At 39.0% G+C, this 19,759-nt stretch overlaps 3 long non-coding RNA genes and 1 pseudogene across 4 annotated transcripts; 2 read left to right on the forward strand and 2 right to left on the reverse strand.

Annotated features, from left to right (window-relative positions):
* Window positions 1-2,060: 2,060 nt before the first annotated feature.
* Window positions 2,061-3,296, forward strand: LOC127941388 (uncharacterized). 2 transcript variants are annotated; one of them, XR_008149002.1, is made up of 4 exons: window positions 2,061-2,246; window positions 2,861-2,893; window positions 2,987-3,080; window positions 3,162-3,296. It is a non-coding gene; the product is annotated as an uncharacterized LOC127941388 (long non-coding RNA). The 2 variants fall into 2 exon arrangements; XR_008149001.1 differs by lacking the exon at window positions 2,061-2,246 and having other exon boundaries at window positions 2,253-2,893.
* Window positions 3,297-4,005: 709 nt separating this feature from the next.
* LOC127941390 (uncharacterized) lies at window positions 4,006-8,060 on the forward strand. Its single transcript, XR_008149004.1, has 3 exons — window positions 4,006-4,218; window positions 5,725-5,810; window positions 6,816-8,060. It is a non-coding gene; the product is annotated as an uncharacterized LOC127941390 (long non-coding RNA).
* A 4,924-nt stretch (window positions 8,061-12,984) lies between these two features.
* Window positions 12,985-13,731, reverse strand: LOC127941397 (uncharacterized). Its single transcript, XR_008149011.1, has 3 exons — window positions 13,603-13,731; window positions 13,292-13,413; window positions 12,985-13,210 (listed from the first exon to the last, which is right to left on the reverse strand). It is a non-coding gene; the product is annotated as an uncharacterized LOC127941397 (long non-coding RNA).
* A 4,329-nt stretch (window positions 13,732-18,060) lies between these two features.
* Window positions 18,061-19,353, reverse strand: LOC127941629 (uncharacterized; annotated as a pseudogene).
* Window positions 19,354-19,759: the final 406 nt, after the last annotated feature.

Raw genomic sequence — 19,759 nt, forward strand, 5'->3', positions numbered from 1 at the left:
ATCTAGATTAATTTCAAGATCACAGTGAAATTAATCTAGATTAAAAAAATAATAATCTATGCCCTCCTCTAATATATATATATAATTTTGTATTTTCATATTAGTCTTTCCAAATAGTGGGGGAAGAAAACAAACTCTGCTAAAATAAGTCGCCTGCCAGCTAAAAAAGGCAGGTGAAAGAATTTAAAGCAATGTTTGAATGCAAAATAGACTGAGTTTAACAGATTACATTTATGTCTGTTTGATTGTTTTTATAACAACATACACATAAATCATTCTTGATTTGTGCAAGAATTGTAAACCGATGCTCTACGGTTAACAATGATTTTTGGTGTTTCCTGCTTCTAAAGTATTCTGAACCCTTTCTGCATGATGTCAAGAAAGTCTTCAAGCATACTGTATATCACAAAGGCAGAGAGGAATTTTTTTATATTTTTCTTTACCACAAAAGCTCTGTCCCGAGACACTCTCGAGTTACGTTGAGACTGATTATTTCCCAATCTTCCACAATGGACTTCTCGTTGGGATGAACTGTTTCCTGTTTTAGCAAAACAGCAAGGATTCATTAATGGATGACTGCACCTAGGAACTCTTCACTAACACTGCCTGCCTCACCTGGGCCACAGAGGAAACAATGTTATTGTCTGTACATGACACAATTACCCTTTAACCTTACAGCTGAATCAATGCAGTAACACTGTTAACTACCATTGACATTGTACCAAATGTTCAGACTGAATAGACAGAGGAAATTGGTCCCCAGTGTTTTTGGTTAGTCTGGTTTCTCCAAAGGTTTTTTACTCCAGTATCGGCATCTTATAGATTTTTCTTTTACCACTGTTGCCTTTGGCTTGCTTGCTCTATGTATGAAGACTAAAGCATTTCACGAGTTTACACTTACATATAATTATCTGAAGTATTATAATGCATATTTGGTGTGCTGTCCGGGGAAGGGCTCCAAGCTTGGGAATGGCCCGAACCTAGAGTACCCCCCCCTCTTATAAGAGTGTAAAATGAACTCTAGTGGAGGAGATGGGGTGGAGGGGGGATGCTGATAAACTGTCAATGGAGACAGGTAGGCTAAGTCAGGTGTATTTATGTCCTAAGGTTGATTATCTTAAGTGGCTTCACCTGTGCTAATTAGGCTAAGTATCTGACGTGCTCCTCCTGAACCTTGGGAGGTGAGATGATCAGGAAATCGTTGAGGAGGTGAATCAGGTGGGGAATTGTGTAATTGTTCGACAAAATCCAGCAAACTGCTTCTGATAATGTATCAAAAACTTTCAGGCTGCTTTTGCATCCGAAAGTTAGACGAACGGTGAAATAGAATTTACCTCACCATCGTATTCCGAATAAATGCCACGCATCCGGATGAATAGACATCACTTTGAAAGCAGAATTGTGTGGTGATGACAGATCGATTATTAAGCGTTTCTTGCCTGAAAATTTTCTGGTAGCCACTCCGATAGGGCTGACGCGATACAATTCGAAAGGGGGTTTTTCGAAAGGGCTGATCATGAAGCCTGGATTCACTTCTTTTTTGATTAAACTGTCTACAACGTCGGGCTCTGTGTGGGCAGACTGGAGATTATTGCATATGAAAATTTGGGAGAGCACACATTCGATGACGGGATTAAAACCATTGCTGAGGCCAGAGAGAAGATAGTTCGTGAATTCTTTGTCTGGATGGTTAGCGGGTTCGATAGTAAGGCAATACCCAGCAAACACAGAACGTTGTGAGGACGTTGCCAGTTAGTCGTCATTTGGTCAGCGCGACATTACTTTATGGCAACGTTGTGAGGACGTCGTGGTAAAGTTCCATTTTTTTAAATCTTGGCTAACTTCCCAGAAACGTCTTGGGCACGTACTCAAAAGACGTCACTAGTTAGTCCCATTGGGGACGTTGTAGCGACGTGGTCAGCTGGTCTTCAGATAACTTTTAATATTATTGCACTAGATGTATTATTATTATTAAGATACCATTTGAACAGCATATTCTTTGGGAAATATACAAAAAAATTAATCAAGCATGTTAAAATAATATATATATATATGCCATCAGTTTAAGAACAATAAAATAAACAATTTACTTGGTGATAATGTTTGTTAATGAAAGAGAGTACGGGACAAATTAACATTTAAACCTTAAACTAGCAGCGCACGTCACTTTCTGAGTGAAGTGCGCGACGTGCGCGTGCCCGTCATTTTGTAACGGTCAACTTCCAGCAGACGGACACGGAGGAAAGGTAAGTCCTATAAATCTACTTTTATTCATAGATTTTAACTGATATAACGTTAAATGCCATCAAAGAGGAGTAGTGTTTTGTATTTTTGTAGGTTTTCTCTTTCAATTTAATAAATAAATGCTCTGTTTGGTTAATTAGCTCAAAATCAGTCTCAGAGGTGGTCTAAGGTAACGGTAACTGTTAAAATCGAATATAACCTTACCTGTTTTAAATTATTTGAAATTTATCACTATAAACTATACAGTATTAACTTTCTAATAATTAAATTTTTAACCGTAGTAACGTTAATTAGTTTGTTTGAATACCTGCTGCTCGAGCTTGATGATGCTCATGCTATCCATGCTGTGAACTTGAATATAAACCGATATAACGTTAAATATAAAGTTTAACGTTAATTAGACCGAGGCTGCCGAAATCATGTTCAGTGTAACGTTATGTGGGATTAATAATTTCCCCTTTTCTCCCTCAAGTGGCAGGCTTGTAAATTCTGTCATCTGTTCATTATTGGTGTTGATGGTGTTTTTCACATGCATGCTTTTTAATGCTAGTTTAATTCTCAAATTGATCTGATACTTTCGTTCCACAAAAAGTAAACAAATTGTTCACTTTCTTAGGGCCTGACAACCACCAGTTGAGTCCATGATTCAGTGAGTTCCTTATAAGGAAATATATTTGTTACCACCTAGTAATTTAAATGTATTATTTATTGCTTTAAAATGAACACATATATTTATAATCAGGGGAAGAGACAGTCTGGGCAGCAGCAACAAGACAACTATTACAAGTAGAGATGGGTTTCAAGAACTGGTACTAATTTGGTTCCTGACTTGTTCGGTACTGAAAACATTTACATAAGTTACAGGATCAATAGTGCTGCTATCAGTATTCTTGTAACATTGATTCATTACCCTTTAGACACAACCACATATCCTCCAAATCATCTCTGCGTGGATGGCAGCAAGGATCCAGGATCAAGAGATCATTCTTCATGGAAGCAGTTTCTCCTGGGTGAAAAACTAAACCTGGTTGTTTCAGCATCACTCAGGCAAGACTAAATACTTTTAAATTGATTTCAGTTGGTTATGTGTTTCAGGTCATCCTGACCATTCTGCTGTCCTGGCTGTAAGGCCGTGCTGGAACTACATTTCTCGTTGTTGAAAGATTTGTGCAGCGGTAACCCGACATATAACGCCCCATCACATGGGGTGTCAATGCCTCTCGTTTACTTTTAAATGAAGTGACGTCAAGCATGGTGAAATAAATTCTAGAAATTAATTCTAAATAGAAGTTGAAGACTTTTTAAGCGCCAATGCAGCCGTCCTCCAGTCAGAATGTCTTATGCAAATACCCTAGCGCAGACGCAAGCCAATCAAGTGCATGCAATACCAGAAAACTAATGTGATTGGCTGTCACTATGAGAAGAGACAGTAATTCTGATCCGATATCAGTGTCGTTTTTTGCAAAAAAATTTTTTAATCAATGTAGAATTTTCTATACTTCTGTGTAGGGATGTCAATTTTCAATCATTTCCATGATTGATCGTCGTTTATATTAATGATCAAATAATCGATTAATCGTTAACCTTAATGCTGCAAAGTCTATTGCAGTAACACCCAGTCACTGGTATGACAGGATGTGCAAAAGTGTGTGTGTGTGTATATATAAAAAAACTGTAAAATATATATTTTACAGTAAAGACCAAAAGTTTGGACACACCTTCTCATTCAAAGAGTTTTCTTTATTTTCATGACTATGAAGATTGTAGAGTCACACTGAAGGCATCAAGGGCTATTTGACCAAGAAGGAGAGTGATGGGGTGCTGCGCCAGATGACCTGGCCTCCACAGTCACCGGACCTGAACCCAATCCAGATGGTTTAGGGGTGAGCTGGACCGCAGACAGAAGGCAGAAGGGCCAACAAGTGCTAAGCATCTCTCTGGGAACTCCTTCAAGACTGTTGAAGACCATTTCAGGTGACTACCTCTTGAAGCTCATCAAGAGAATGCTAAGAGTGTGCAAAGCAGTAATCAAAGCAAAAGGTGGCTACTTTGAAGAACCTAGAATATTACATATTTTCAGTTGTTTCACACTTTTTTGTTATGTATATAATTCCATATATAATTCCACATGTGTTAATCCATAGTTTTGATGCCTTCAGTGTGAATCTACAATTTTCATAGTCATGAAAATAAAGAAAACTCTTTGAATGAGAAGGTATGTCCAAACCTTTGGTCTCAAACTGATATATATATATTCCGGTCTGTGTTGTGTATATCGGTCTGGCTGCGGTGCCATCTACAAACGCAGTTAAAGGCAAGGTGATGAGTAGACTGAAGTTGGGCTCAGGTGGTTGTGCTGCGGGATGTTTCCCATACATTTATTTATTTTTGGAGACTCGCCACAATTTTAAAACTGATAGATTTTCAAAAAGGCTTCGTTGAATAAACATGAGTAACGTTACGTACTGCACGTTTAATAATTCCTAACATTTATATGTTTAAATATCAAAACGAGGCACAGGTGTTTTTATATCGCTGTATTTCTGAAGGAAGACTTGCATGTTATATGCCTGAGAGAGCCGCGTGTGAGCGTACCAGCTCTGCTTTGTTTACAGCTGTTACTGGGAAAACCTCTATTTCTCGCACTTTATGTCTATGCTTTAAAACATCTCCTGCTGGCAAAGGCTGAATTTGCATTTTCATCAAGTCCGCCTGATCTACACAGAAAACATATTTTGTTTGTTATCAAAAAATATCTACTCTAGAGGGACTTGGCTGTTGTTATTGATTCTATTTGGAGTCTACCGGTTAGGTTAGGTCTACAGAAGCGTTTGTTTATAAAAGTTTGTTTATGTTGTTGCCGTTGAAACCGTCTATATATATATATATATATATATGTGTGTGTGTGTGTGTGTGTGTGTGTGTATAATGTATGTGTGTGTAAAATACATTTCTTTTAAATTTATAGCACAGTAATGAAGGCAGCAACATGTGGTAGATGGGACAGAACAAGAATCTTTCATTGTGCTAATGTATTATAATACGAAAGGGAATGGCTCCTATACAGCGTGCATCGCGTAAACACAACCAGTGCGCAGAATGATGCACTTGAAGCAACACAGAGTCACAGCGTGTAGCATTACTCACAGAAATGTTCAAAGCACCAAAGGAAGAGATATTGTTGTGTATTATATGTGTGCAATATTTTGAGCCTTTTCTTTTAACAGTTTTAAATATCAGTTATTGTGCGCTCTTGAAGAGAGTTTCATTGTTTTGACTGTAGTAACTAGGGCTGGGATGATACGCTAATCTGCCAATTCAATACTATCCCGATACTTGTGTGCCGATTCAATATATATTTATAATTATTTATATATATATATATATATATATATAATTTAGCATTGTGATTATAGTTATATAACTATTGCAATTCGTGACTTATCCAAATTGACTGTAAAATGATGTTTGTTTCTGTAGATTTGAGGGAAAGAGTAAAAACAAGGAGGTCTGGGAATGACTGAAGGGAACTGACAGCAGTGAGGGAAGGAAGTTATCACCAGAATGTAAGTTCTTTGAGAATGTGTGCATTATTACAAGTTGAGTTTTCATTTAAATGTGGCAATGTACACAGTGAGTCAAAAGTTTTAAATATATTTTAAAAGTTTAATTTATTTCTATAATGCACAGCTATATTTTCAGCATTAATTACTCCAGTCTTCAGTGTCACATGATCTTCAGAAATCATTCTAATATGATGATTTACTGCTCAATACATTTTTCTGATTATTATCAGTGTTGGAAACAGTTGTGCTGCCCAAACATTTTGTCTACACTACAGTTATATTTATTTTATTTGGGGGTGGTTGGCTAATAGCAAGAATGCATAAAATTGAAAACCAGTGGTAGAGAAGACTTTTGTAATTTTACAAAAGATTACCTTTTTTTTTTCAATGTTTTGAACTTTGTGTTTTATAAAATAATAATGAAGAAAAAATTCAACTTTCCAGAAATGCTAAGTTTTCTTCCCCATCATTTCTAATATGGGGTGCGTTTCCCTAAAACCAACTTTGGTCACAAGTTCCTTCTTTACCAATAGAGTTCAGTGGAACTAACAACCGTAGTAAGCTAACTGCAGATGTGATTTACATCATGTATGTCATGAGCAGATGTACACTTTGATCTTAGCCGCAATAATGCGATTGGGTGCATGTAAATGCACTGATTTGTGATAATCAGCAATGGTTCCCGATCAGCAAATCAGTATATGAAAAAGATCATGTGACACTGCAGACTGGAGTAAAGTTACTGAAAAATTCAGCTTTGCCTCATAATTATTTCAATAAATATGTTTAAGTATATTCAAAAAAGAGTATGAAAACTGTTATTTCTTTCTTTCTGTTTTCTTTTTTTTTTTTTTACAATTACTTTAAAACATTTTTTTTATCAAATTAATCTAGCCTTGGTGAGCAGAAGAGACTTCTCTTGAAAACCATAAAGAAAAGATTCCAGATTTTTGACTGGTTGTGAACATACATGAGCAACATTAACAAGATGATCCTCCCTTTCAGCTCAGAGGATGTTGACAGCAGGCCCAGGATGAAGAAGAGGAGGAAGAACACATTTAACAATTTTCTCATAAGCTTGCCATGTGTTATAATAAAAACAATGAACATGACTACAATAATATGCTAAATGTTATTGAAAGATTCCAGTTTGCAAGAAGTCTGAGTGTCTGACTCTACACTAGAGGAACTCTTTTCTGAAGAAGATCAGGTGCTGAGAAGGAGCCTTGTTCTACAGCAAAACACTGCATCAAGCCTCCTGTCCTTCCCTCAGAAGAGCCTGTCTTCTGCTGCTGGGGTAAGAAACACACTCTTCCTCTTCTCTATCAGCTGTCCAGCACCTAACCCTGCCTCCTCAGCACTGTCTGAAAGAGTCTTCTCCACAGTCAGTAATCAGAGATCACAGATTCTTCTGAGAAAGTCGATATGCTCATTTTCTTAAAAAACTTTGTTTTTTCAGGTGGGACAAATAATACAGGAGAGATGCTAGAAATCTCTATATTGTTCATTTTTCATATCTTTACGCTTTATGAATGTTTTTCTTCTGAGAAGCTCAAAAATTATGGTTCTTTGGTAATTGTTATATTGTTTAGTTTTATCCTCTGATAGTGAGCACAGAGCCCTGATCATGACATGCAAGAAAAAGAAAGAAATCATGTCCATGATTTACTAATTCGTTCCCTCTATGTACTAAACGTGCACGATTACTTTTACATTTCATTGATTTGCTAAATCGTATGCACAATTTACTAATTCGTTCTCTTGATGTATAAAAAGTGTACACGTTTTAGCAAATCGAGGGAATGAAATAGAAAATCGTGCGCATGAATTAGCCTAATTTTTTTCCTGCATGTCGTGTAATTAAAGCACATCACCACCAGACATTTATACCAGGAGCCTCATATATGACGCTCACAGTTTTACTTTGTGCAGTATCTCGGTGCAGTATCTGCTGAATTGTTTCATATCTATTTATCATGTATTTTTTGTTGCACTAAATTATGTTGTATCAATAAGTTTACTGATAATTATTTTTAATTTTCACTAATAACGTCATTAACCATCTCCCCATCTTTAAGACAAAAATGTTCTATTGTTTATATTGTGTAATCTATGAATTGTTGTGTTTAGTTTTCTGTGCTCATAACTTAGTAACATTTTGCATGTTTAAAGAACAGGTGCGATGTTCAAAATGTTTTGGCTTCCTATTTGTACAAAGTAGTGCTGAATAAATATTGATTTGTGAATGAATGCAGTGTGTTTTTGTATATTTTATATTAGAATGTAATGTTTTTGTATTTGTTTGCATTGCATGTATGTAATTAATGTATTAACTATGAATCCCCTATAATTAGATTACAATTAGATTTCATAAGGTTTATTTTTTGCACCAGAGATGGATTGAGTTTATTAGTTCTTTATGTATTTCAAGGTAATGGTGAGGTGAAAATATGAATTACCAATATGATCCTGTAATGTCACGTCCTCATAACGTGCCAGTTTGGTCGTCAGGACATACTCATCACGTTCCAGCGACGTTCCACTATAACGTTGCCACGACGGATATGGGAATCACAAAGTTACATCACTGGAACGTTATGTGGTACGTCGCTGAGACCAATATGGTATTTTATAGGAACGTCCTCATAACGTGACAGTGTGGTCGTTGGGACGTACTCATCACGTTCCAGCGACGTTCCACTATAACGTCGCCACGACGGATATGGGAATCACAAAGTTACGTCACTGGAACGTTATGTGGTACATGGCTGAGACCAATATGGTATTTTATAGGAACGACCTCATAACGTGACAGTGTGGTCGTTGGGACGTACTCATCACGTTCCAGCGACGTTCCACTATAACGTCGCCACGACGGATATGGGAATCACAAAGTTACGTCACTGGAACGTTATATGGTACGTCGCTGAGACCAATATGGTACTTTATAGTAACGTTCTCATAACGTGACAGTTTGGTCGTTGGGACGTACTCATCACGTTCCAGCGACGTTCCACTATAACGTCGCCACGACGGATATGGGAATCACAAAGTTACGTCGCTGGAACGTTATTTGGGATGTCGCTGCAACGAATATGGTCTGGTCCAGTTACGTCGTCACAACGTAACTGTGTTAGCTGGGATAGCTACTACTACAATAAGTGGATATAAGTGAAGTATAATCGTGGGTCGCGCTGACGGAAAAGCGTGCGTGCGCGCATGCGTGCGTCCGTGGGTGCGTGAGACTGTCATGTCAGTATGTCAGTTTAATTATAACGGGTTGAATTATCAGATTATGAAAGTTATGAGGTTATGAAATGTCTTTCTATATTTATTTTTCTATCGTCGACGTCAACTTCTATTTATTTATTTTTTTTATTAATGTGTAAAAATATAAATAGAAGGATAACCCAAAAAGGCCCGAGGCCCGGCCCGCATGTGAGCTATAACGTGAAAATTGGCCCGAAGCCCGGCCCGAGGGGTAAGTCGGGGCCCGTCGGGCTCGGGCTGAAATGCAGGGCTCTAGAAAGAAGGGAGGAGAGATCAACATCTGCACCTGCTAATATCTGCGCACTGATGTTTTGCGCCACTTGTGGAGGTTCGGAGGCGATTGCATTTGATGGGGCGGGCATTGGTGTAGCGGTGAAGAGTGAGTATTGGGATTTTGCTTGGAGGAGAGTGGTGAAAGGGACTGCGGGCGGGGCTGGGTTTGACGGTGGGTTCGGCCAAATGCTCACTTGAGCAGCAGCCCCGAAGCTGGCAGGAGCAGGCGGCGGAGTTATGTTTTGAGGCAAGTACGGCAAGGCATTAGTTTGAGCCGCGGCCCCAAAACTGGAAGGATCGGACGGCGGAGCTGTTTGTAGCCAGTACAGCCAGGCATTAGTTTGAGCCGCGGCCCCGAAACTGGAAGGAGCGGACGGTGGAGCAGTGTTTTGTAGCCAGGTGTTAGTTTGAGCCATGGCCTCCAGGCTGGGAGGAGCAGATGGAGGAGCGGTGTCTTGAGGGCAAAACGGCCAGGTGTTAGTTTGAGCCGTGGCCCAGAAGCTGGAAGGAGCGAGCGATGGCGCTGTGTTTGACACCAAGTTCGGGCGAGCGCATGTTTGGGCTCCAGGGTCTGTATTCAGTTGTGTTCTGCGGTGGTCTGGGCTGAGGCTGACGTTGCATGGACCCTTGCGGCTGGATCCGGGGCGCGGCACAGGCTTGCTGATGGCCTGTTGCCGCAGCTTGATGGGCGGTAGACGATAGGCCTAGCACCTGAGGATGGTGGAGAATGGCGAGGTGTATCTGTAAGTTGGCCTTTCTTTTTACCCTTCTTACGGGTCGGGGTGGACACTGGAGAGATATTACTTCTTTGCAAATTAGAATACAAATCGTATAGTTAAGTCTAATTTAATTTGCTTGAAGGTCTGCTTTAGCCAGCGCTTGCCTGAGCCTCGACAAGGTCCACTTTTCTTTTGGCGGTATCGTAGGCCTGGCTGATCGGTAGGAGGATGCCGGGGAATCGACCGGGGTTCTCGCCGGGGGCGGCGAGGGTGAGCCCAGGCATCTCGGGAGGCGAGTAGCAGCTTGCGTCTTACCGCAGCCGCGAGTTGGAGTCTGGGGCTCAATTGGAACGCCAATGCCAGGAAAGAGTGGCCTTAGAGCCGGCTGGTTGCGGCGGTGGAGCCGTAGGCAAATTGGATGAGTCTTCAGATGAAGAGCTTTGGCTTTGCGGCATAGTGCTGTAGAAGCGAACCAGAATGCTGATAAACTGTCAATGGAGACAGGTAGGCTAAGTCAGCTGTATTTATGTCCTAAGGTTGATTATCTTAAGTGGCTCCACCTGTGCTAATTAGGCTAAGTATCTGACGTGCTTCTCCCGAACCTTGTTATGAAACTACATTTAGCACCAACTATTAAAGGGATAGTTCACCCAAAACTGAAAATTCTGTCAGTAATTACTCACCCTCATGTTGATCCAACCATGTAAGTCTTTCGTTCATCTTCGGATCACAAATTAATATTTTTATGATTAAATATGAGCGCTAGAATACTCCTCGATTGGCTTTAAGGGGGCCCAAACTTGTCCGTCCATAAAGTCAGTGAAGAAAATGTTTAAATAGTCCATGCCACTACAGTGGCTCAACCGTATGTTTCTCAAGCGACGATAATACTTTTCGTTAGAAAATAAACAAACAAAAGAATGACTTTATTCAACTATTCATTTTCTCTCTTGCAGGCATCTGACGTTAGTTCACGAGAGCTCTAAACTGACAAGAGAACTAAACTGACGACGGTCTTCTTCTACTACTACTTGTTACTGGCTGCTCACTCCTTAGGAGTATTACCGCTACCTAGTGTTCAAGATGAAGTGCTGGCAAAGCCGGAAGCGCTAAACTTTGTTTACAAGCAGGTGAGTGTGCGCGGTAGTTAAAACCATTATTTATAAATATGTCGGCAGATTTTTACGTAGATGAAGACTTGAATTTTTTAACCAACCTTACTTATTCTAACCTGAATACACAGACATTGAAAGAGATGGAAGAGGCTGCCGCTGCAGCACAACAGTCTCAAGCTTCCGAAAGACAGAGAGCATTGGAGAGCTGGTGTTGTAAATGTAATCAGTGCCAGGAAATGCCAACTGAACAGGAGAGCATGTGCTGCATCGATTGGGACATTGTCATGCCACAGCTTGAAAGTTTGGATAACGCAGACAATGGGACAAGTGTATTTCGCTGTATAACCGAGGATCCCGGTTTTCTGCCCCTGCTAAGTCGAAGTGTTTTAGAAGTGCTTTTTAATTTGCTTAAAGTGAACTGGAAGAGACGTCCGAGGCCAGAAGGACCTGCTGGCACTTTATCTATGGAGTAAGTAGGTTTGTTTTGACTGTAGAATAACACGTGCAGCCTAGATTTTTACAATGTGTTTTCTTTATCATCTATCCTTATGTGTGTAAACACTTTCTAAATCTTTTTTTTTTGTTGTTTACAGTCAGTACAGACTGGTGGCACACCGCGTGGTTCTAGAATGGATATTGAAAGGTCAAAAACTTGGAAGACACAACAGAAAAGTACTTCCATCTTGTGTAGTGCGAGCCATACAGGAAAGATATCCCTCATCCTCGGGAGTATATGTTGGTTTCAAGGATGCTGAAGAAGCTTTTATGCTAATGTAAAGAAATTAAAACCAAGTCAATACACTATTTTTATTTATTTTATTTTTTTGAATATTTACATTTAACATTTTTGTGTATTGCTGATATACTTGTTAAATAAAAATGTTAATAAAAATATATTTTCTTTTGTTTGTAATTTAGGTTTAAGGTTTACCAAACAGTTTTACTTTAGATGTTAAAGAGAATTTTAGTCAGAGAGCTTTCTTTATCACTGCAATAGATATGCACATTTTTTTTTTATTATCAACAGTTTCAAACACTATATACAAATTTTCTAACAACAAAAAAAATTTAAATATGCATCATGAGATAGCATTTCACCAAAAGAAATATCAAACAAAATAAGAAAAGGCCAACAAATGTTTTACAGTATTCTGTTGACAGTCCTTTACTTGGAAAACCTTGACACATGTTTTGCAATAGCAGCCTCCTTGTCCGGTTTGGGTTTTGTTGCAATATTGCACGGTATATCAGGCAAAGAAACTTGAGAGGAAGGGTCCTTGAAAAGTACAGTAGGGTCACTGTGCCGTTCCTGTACCCTTTGTAGCAGTTCATCCCTGAAGTTTTGTGTTGTTGGTTCAGAAATTTTCCTTGCCAACCAATCTTTATTTTGCTTGGGGAAAACATGTTGTATCGCGGAACACCTGTTAAAGTGAAATATATACAGTTGTAATGCATTATTTTTTGCCCTAACTAAATTACCTTGTCTATTTTGCTCTCTGTCAGTGTGTATGTATAATTCCATTGTGCATTTTGCATTGTCAGCACCCCACTTTTGGAAAGTTGATTACTTGCCTGAGCTGGTTGTGGCCTGTTGACGGTTTACATTTTCATTGTGATCCATGACAGCAAGTTGAGAACGAGCTGTCATCGAGGAGTAGTGAAAATGCAGGTTCTTTCTGCAGTATTTCAGAAGAACAGAATGGTAAACCTCAAGACTGCCTGAGAAAAAAAAAAAAAATTTAGGTTTTCCCTATGCATGTGAATTTGAAACCATTTGTTTTAGCATTTACTTGCCTCTGTGCTTGAAGAGGGCCATTTGCCTCATGTCCTTCAACAGATTGGGATGTAAAACCAGTGTTGATAGTGTGCGGAAGGCTGTGGACTCTTTTCGTAGCCATCGTTTCCTCCTTTGCTGGTCATGGGTGAGGTCATCGTGGGCACACGTTTGTTGATGTCCATTTTCTTCCCACCTGTGTTCACCGCAAATGTGATGGAGCAGAGATTTCCACTTTTCTGTCAAAACCTGTTTAAAACATTTTTACAATGAAATTTTTGATAAGGGTTTGTCTACATCGGATGTATAAATAAATATTAGATAACAAACCTCTGGGTCACCGTTGCAGGATGCACATGCATACCACAAATGGTTGCATATGCTTTTAATCCATGGCTGAAGGTCTACATTTTCTTTCTTTTTAGAAACTGATAGTAATTTCTTGAATAAACCTGCAAAACATTATGACAGTTATTTATTATACATTATGAGATTGTGGGGTAAACCTAGTACATACAAACAGTGTTTATATTATTGTCAAACTGTAGTTTATGCAAAGCCACTTTTATGTACAACAGTAGTTAAGAAATAAAAAGTTATAAAAAAAAAATACGTATGAATTAGTATGGAAAGATGTATACCCTTCACTACGTGCCAGATGTCAAACTCATAATGAATTTGTGGATAATCAACCCTCATGATCTTTCTTATAGATGGGGATCTGTCCGTAGTCATCACGTCAATGTCAATTCTCATTTCCAAAAGAGAGTAGACCTATATTAGGCAAGGCAAGTTTATTTATATAGCACATTTCGTACACAATGGTAATTCAAAGTGCTTTACATAAAATAAAGTAAAATAATCATGAAGAAAAATAATAACAAAAATAAAACAAGCTATTTTAAAACTTTTAAAATGATTAAAACATTTAAAAACAGCTAGAAAATGATTTTACAGAGAAAAATAAAATAAAACAGTGAAAATATAGTGCAATCAGTTCGGACATTGCACAGTGCTCATTCAATAAATGCACAGCTAAAAAGATGCGTTTTGAGTCTAGATTTAAATGTGACTAGTGTTTTAGCACATCTGATCTCTTCTGGAAGCTGATTCCAACTGCGGCGGCATAGTAACTAAAGGCGGACTCCCCTTGTTTTGTGTGAACCCTTGGTATTTCTAACTGACTTGATCCTAGTGATCTGAGTGCTCTGTTAGGTTTATATTCAGTGAACATATCTGAAATATATTTTGGTCCTAGGTCATTTAGTGACTTATATATGAGTAAAAGTACTTTAAAATCAATCTTAAATGTAACTGGAAGCCAGTGTAAGGACCTGAGAACTGGTGTGATATGATCAGATTTTCTGGTTCTAGTCAGAATCCTGGCAGCAGCGTCCTGGATGAGCTGCAGCTGTCTAATGGTGTTTTTGGGAAGGCCAGTGAGGAGCCCATTACAATAGTCCACCCTGCTGGTGATAAATGCATGAACAAATTTCTCCAAGTCTTGACTGGAAACAAAACATCTAATTCTTGCAATGTTTTTTAAATGATAGTATGCTCATTTAGTTACTGCTTTGACATGACTACTGAAACTAAGGTCTGTCTCCAGAATCACACCAAGATTCCTTAACAAGATTCCTTACCACACCAAGATTAAAGCCTATTCGGTTGTTAAGTGATGACGTAAGAAGCGCTGTTTCCGGGTCCAAGCCTCAACTCGCTTCACTTGAGAATACGACCTCAGCAGCCGTTTATGAGCACTGTTTATTCATATTGATAATTTAAGCTAAACGCTTTCAAACTTACACTACAATCTCCATGCTCACAGCGTCCCAAACACAAATAATTTATATATATATTTTTTTATATTTATATTTTCATTGTCTGGCTATCTGGGACTTCGGTATGGAGTTAAAGGTTACAATTATAATTTTTTCGCTTGTATTCTATAACATTGTGAGTTTATATTAGCATCTAACTGATAGAGCGTTTGGACACGGAAGCGCTGCTACGTGACGTCAGACTTAACAAGCGAATAGAGAATGGGCAACTATGTCATCGCGCAGTAGCGGCGGCCATCTTTTAGGACACGGCTGTGGTAACTCCAAGAGGCAGTTGGTGGCGGTAATTCTTAGTTTTCCAAACTCATGCACACAGAACTGATTGAAAACACTTCGTTGTTTAATAGATTGTGAATAGTTTGTACATAATGCCTTTTTTATTATGACATGTTGTCATTTCTTGAAGTTATGTTTGTTATATACTGTTATATTTGCACTACATTGTTACTGTGCAGGTCCTGTTATAATTACTTTTTTACTTACCATATTTACTTCAACATTGCACTAAGTTCAAGTTGTTATTTATTTAACCTGTTATATTTGCACTACATTGTTACTGTGCAAGTCCTGTTATAATTATTTACTTAACATATTTACTTCAGCATTGCACTAAGTTCAAGTTGTTATTTATTTTACCTGTTATATTTGCACTACATTTTTACTGTGCAGGTCCTGTTATTTTACAGAGAAAAATAAAATAAAATAAAACAGTGAAAATATAGTGCAATCAGTTCGGACATTGCACAGTGCTCATTCAATAAATGCACAGCTAAAAAGATGCGTTTTGAGTCTAGATTTAAATGTGACTAGTGTTTTAGCACATCTGATCTCTTCTGGAAGCTGATTCCAACTGCGGCGGCATAGTAACTAAAGGCGGACTCCCCTTGTTTTGTGTGAACCCTTGGTATTTCTAACTGACTTGATCCTAGTGATCTGAGTGCTCTGTTAGGTTTATATTCAGTGAACATATCTGAAATATATTTTGGTCCTAGGTCATTTAGTGACTTATATATGAGTAAAAGTACTTTAAAATCAATCTTAAATGTAACTGGAAGCCAGTGTTAGGACCTGAGGACTGGTGTGATATGATCAGATTTTCTGGTTCTAGTCAGAATCCTGGCAGCAGCGTCCTGGATGAGCTGCAGCTGTCTAATGGTCTTTTTGGGAAGGCCAGTGAGGAGCCCATTACAATAGTCCACCCTGCTGGTGATAAATGCATGAACAAATTTCTCCAAGTCTTGACTGGAAACAAAACATCTAATTCTTGCAATGTTTTTTAAATGATAGTATGCTCATTTAGTTACTGCTTTGACATGACTACTGAAACTAAGGTCTGTCTCCAGAATCACACCAAGATTCCTTAACAAGATTCCTTACCACACCAAGATTAAAGCCTATTCGGTTGTTAAGTGATGACGTAAGAAGCGCTGTTTCCGGGTCCAAGCCTCAACTCGCTTCACTTGAGAATACGACCTCAGCAGCCGTTTATGAGCACTGTTTATTCATATTGATAATTTAAGCTAAACGCTTTCAAACTTACACTACAATCTCCATGCTCACAGCGTCCCAAACACAAATAATTTATATATTTTTTTTTTATATTTATATTTTCATTGTCTGGCTATCTGGGACTTCGGTATGGAGTTAAAGGTTACGATTATAATTTTTTCGCTTGTATTCTATAACATTGTGAGTTTATATTAGCATCTAAGGGGAAGTTGTGGCCTAATGGTTAGAGGGTTGGACTCCCAATCGAAGGGTTGTGGGTTCTAGTCTCGGGCCGGACGGAATTGTGGGTGGGGGGAGTGCATGTACAGTTCTCTCTCCACCTTCAATACCACGACTTAGGTGCCCTTGAGCAAGGCATCGAACCCCCAACTGCTCCCCGGGCGCCGCAGCATAAATGGCTGCCCACTGCTCCGGGTGTGTGCTCACAGTGTGTGTGTGTGTGTGTGCTCACTGCTCTGTGTGTGTGCATTTCGGATGGGTTAAATGCAGAGCACAAATTCTGAGTATGGGTCACCATACTTGGCTGAATGTCACTTCACTTAACTGATAGAGCGTTTGGACACGGAAGCGCTGCTACGTGACGTCAGACTTAACAAGCGAATAGAGAATGGGCAACTATGTCATCGCGCAGTAGCGGCGGCCATCTTTTAGGACACGGCTGTGGTAACTCCAAGAGGCAGTTGGTGGCGGTAATTCTTAGTTTTCCAAACTCATGCACACAGAACTGATTGAAAACACTTCGTTGTTTAATAGATTGTGAATAGTTTGTACATAATGCCTTTTTTATTATGACATGTTGTCATTTCTTGAAGTTATGTTTGTTATATACTGTTATATTTGCACTACATTGTTACTGTGCAGGTCCTGTTATAATTACTTTTTTACTTACCATATTTACTTCAACATTGCACTAAGTTCAAGTTGTTATTTATTTAACCTGTTATATGTGCACTACATTGTTACTGTGCAAGTCCTGTTATAATTATTTACTTAACATATTTACTTCAGCATTGCACTAAGTTCAAGTTGTTATTTATTTTACCTGTTATATTTGCACTACATTTTTACTGTGCAGGTCCTGTTATAAGTGCCTGTTATTTATTTTACCTGTTATATTTGCACTACATTGTTACTGTGCAGGTCCTGTTATTTATTTTACCTGTTATATTTGCACTACATTATTACTGTGCAAGTCCTGTTATAATTATTTACTTAACATATTTACTTCAGCATTGCACTAAGTTCAAGTTGTTATTTATGTTACCTGTTATATTTGCACTACATTGTTACTGTGCAGGTCCTGTTATAAGTGCCTGTTATTTATTTTACCTGTTATATTTGCACTACATTGTTACTGTGCAAGTCCTGTTATAATTACTTATTTACTTACCATATTTACTTCAGCACTGCACTAACTTCATGTTATGTGACACAAATATCATTTAGTCCATCATTTATAATAATAATAGTAATAATATATTTTATTTGTGGGTGCCTTTCATAGCACTCAAGGACACCTTACAGATTAAAACAGTTAGAATACATTTCAAGGAGGCAATACAATAAAAAAAAGACAATGTAAAGAATAAGAAAAAATAAAATAGAGAAAAAAGAAGCAGTTAAACATGAAGCTGTTTGAAGGTGAAGTTATGTGGGGTAGGCTAAATAACTATATTAACTTTAATAACACATGGTTAACTTTAACACATGGTATGCAACATATGCAGTTTATAAGGTTTATGGCATGTTTTATGGTTTCATGACAACACTAGGGCACATATTAGTCAAGGCACAGCACACAGACACAATCTTGTCAAGGAAAATAATGTCCTCGTCTTCACATGGGAGCACCATGCTCACAGGTATTGTCTCATTTAGTATGGTGTACTTGTTGCGTACACATCCGATCACCCTCTCCACATGGACCCTGAGGTGAGCTATCTGCCTTGTCTCCTCGACATCTTTTGCATCCAACTGGCAGCGTCCTCTTGTGAATGCAGGGTCTTTCACTTCTGCACACATAAATCCGACGCTGTCCCTGATGTCAAATCCCTGATCTGCCAACACCAAGTCTCTGGGTAATAATTTATTTAGGAGACCACTGTTCTCAGTCACATGCTTGTCACTGACACGACCTCCCCATCCTTTGGAAATGAAAGAGATAGCTCCCTGTGGTGTAATGCCAATAAGATACTTGAGGGTGTGCCTGTGTTTGTAATGGGAAAATGCCTGTGCTCTAGCTTTCAGATTTGATGATCTCTCAATGTTAATTTCAAAGCAGTCCACAATAACTGAAACATGACTGCCAAAAGCCTCAACAAACTGATGTGGCATACTACCTTGCAAGCAATGTCGCTCAGGCCAGTGCACCAAAGGGCTAAGGTGTGTAAACATTGTAGCTATGGTGTCTCTGAACGTGGTGGAAACAGTCTTTCGGTTTATGCAGAAGATGTGTGCAATGTGCTGGATTGGCAGATTCAGCCTCAGGCACATCAGAGTTAAGACAAGCATCTGAAAAGGCGAAAGTTTTCAGACAGTCTGTGGCAGGCAAAGAAGAAGCTGCTGCAGCACGCCCATCAAAACAGCAAAACATGGAAGCCCAGTGTAGTACTTTACCTTCACATCATCATCTTTAAAGAAATGCTCATCCACCTTCTTTTGGGAGAGCTCTTTCTTCAGTATCCTGTTCTCCTTCAGCAAGCGGTTAATTTCAGCACGCCTGTGGCTACAAAAACTGCATTCCTGCTGTTCTCTGTTGGTATCCTCCTGTGACCTCTGTGCAGCTTCATCTGGAGGTGCAGCTTTATCCTCCCATGACCTCTGTGCAGCTTCATCTGGAGGTGCAGCTTCATCTGGAGGTGCAGCATCCTCCACCTGTGACCTCTGTGCAGCTTCATCTGGAGGTGCAGCATCATCCACCTGTGACCTCTGTGCAGCTTGCTGTCTCTTCGTCCTCCGGTTAAAACGCTGTGTATGTGTTGTTTTGACTTCTGTGTGGCCAAGGTGTGATGATGGTATCCAGTCAGGATGACACTCCAGCATTTCATAGGCTGGTTTGCCTGAAAAAACAAAACAGAATTTCTTAGTATGTGCTTGCAGTTGTCTGAATACCTGCTCATCCAAATAACTCCACACTCAAGTGTAAAGTTGATCGGATGAACGGTTACAGATACATAATGTAACAGTTACATACGTTATAGAGATTACATATTACAGTTTACAATGCAACATGCGTTCACCATTCTGTCGTTTTTCTAAACTGAATTAGCCTACTTCTAAAATATACCAATACACTACCGTAAATACTAATATTACTGCTACTCTATTCTTCTCCCGTAACCTCCGTGTCCTAAAATCCCACAATGCCTTACGTTACTGTGATCCGCTCACATCACGATCCCGCGCTCTATAGGCTCCATGCCAACAGGAGTGGACCTGCTGACTGGGG

This window comes from Carassius gibelio, chromosome A21 (genome assembly GCF_023724105.1).
Source record: "Carassius gibelio isolate Cgi1373 ecotype wild population from Czech Republic chromosome A21, carGib1.2-hapl.c, whole genome shotgun sequence".
Lineage (NCBI taxonomy): Eukaryota > Metazoa > Chordata > Actinopteri > Cypriniformes > Cyprinidae > Carassius > Carassius gibelio.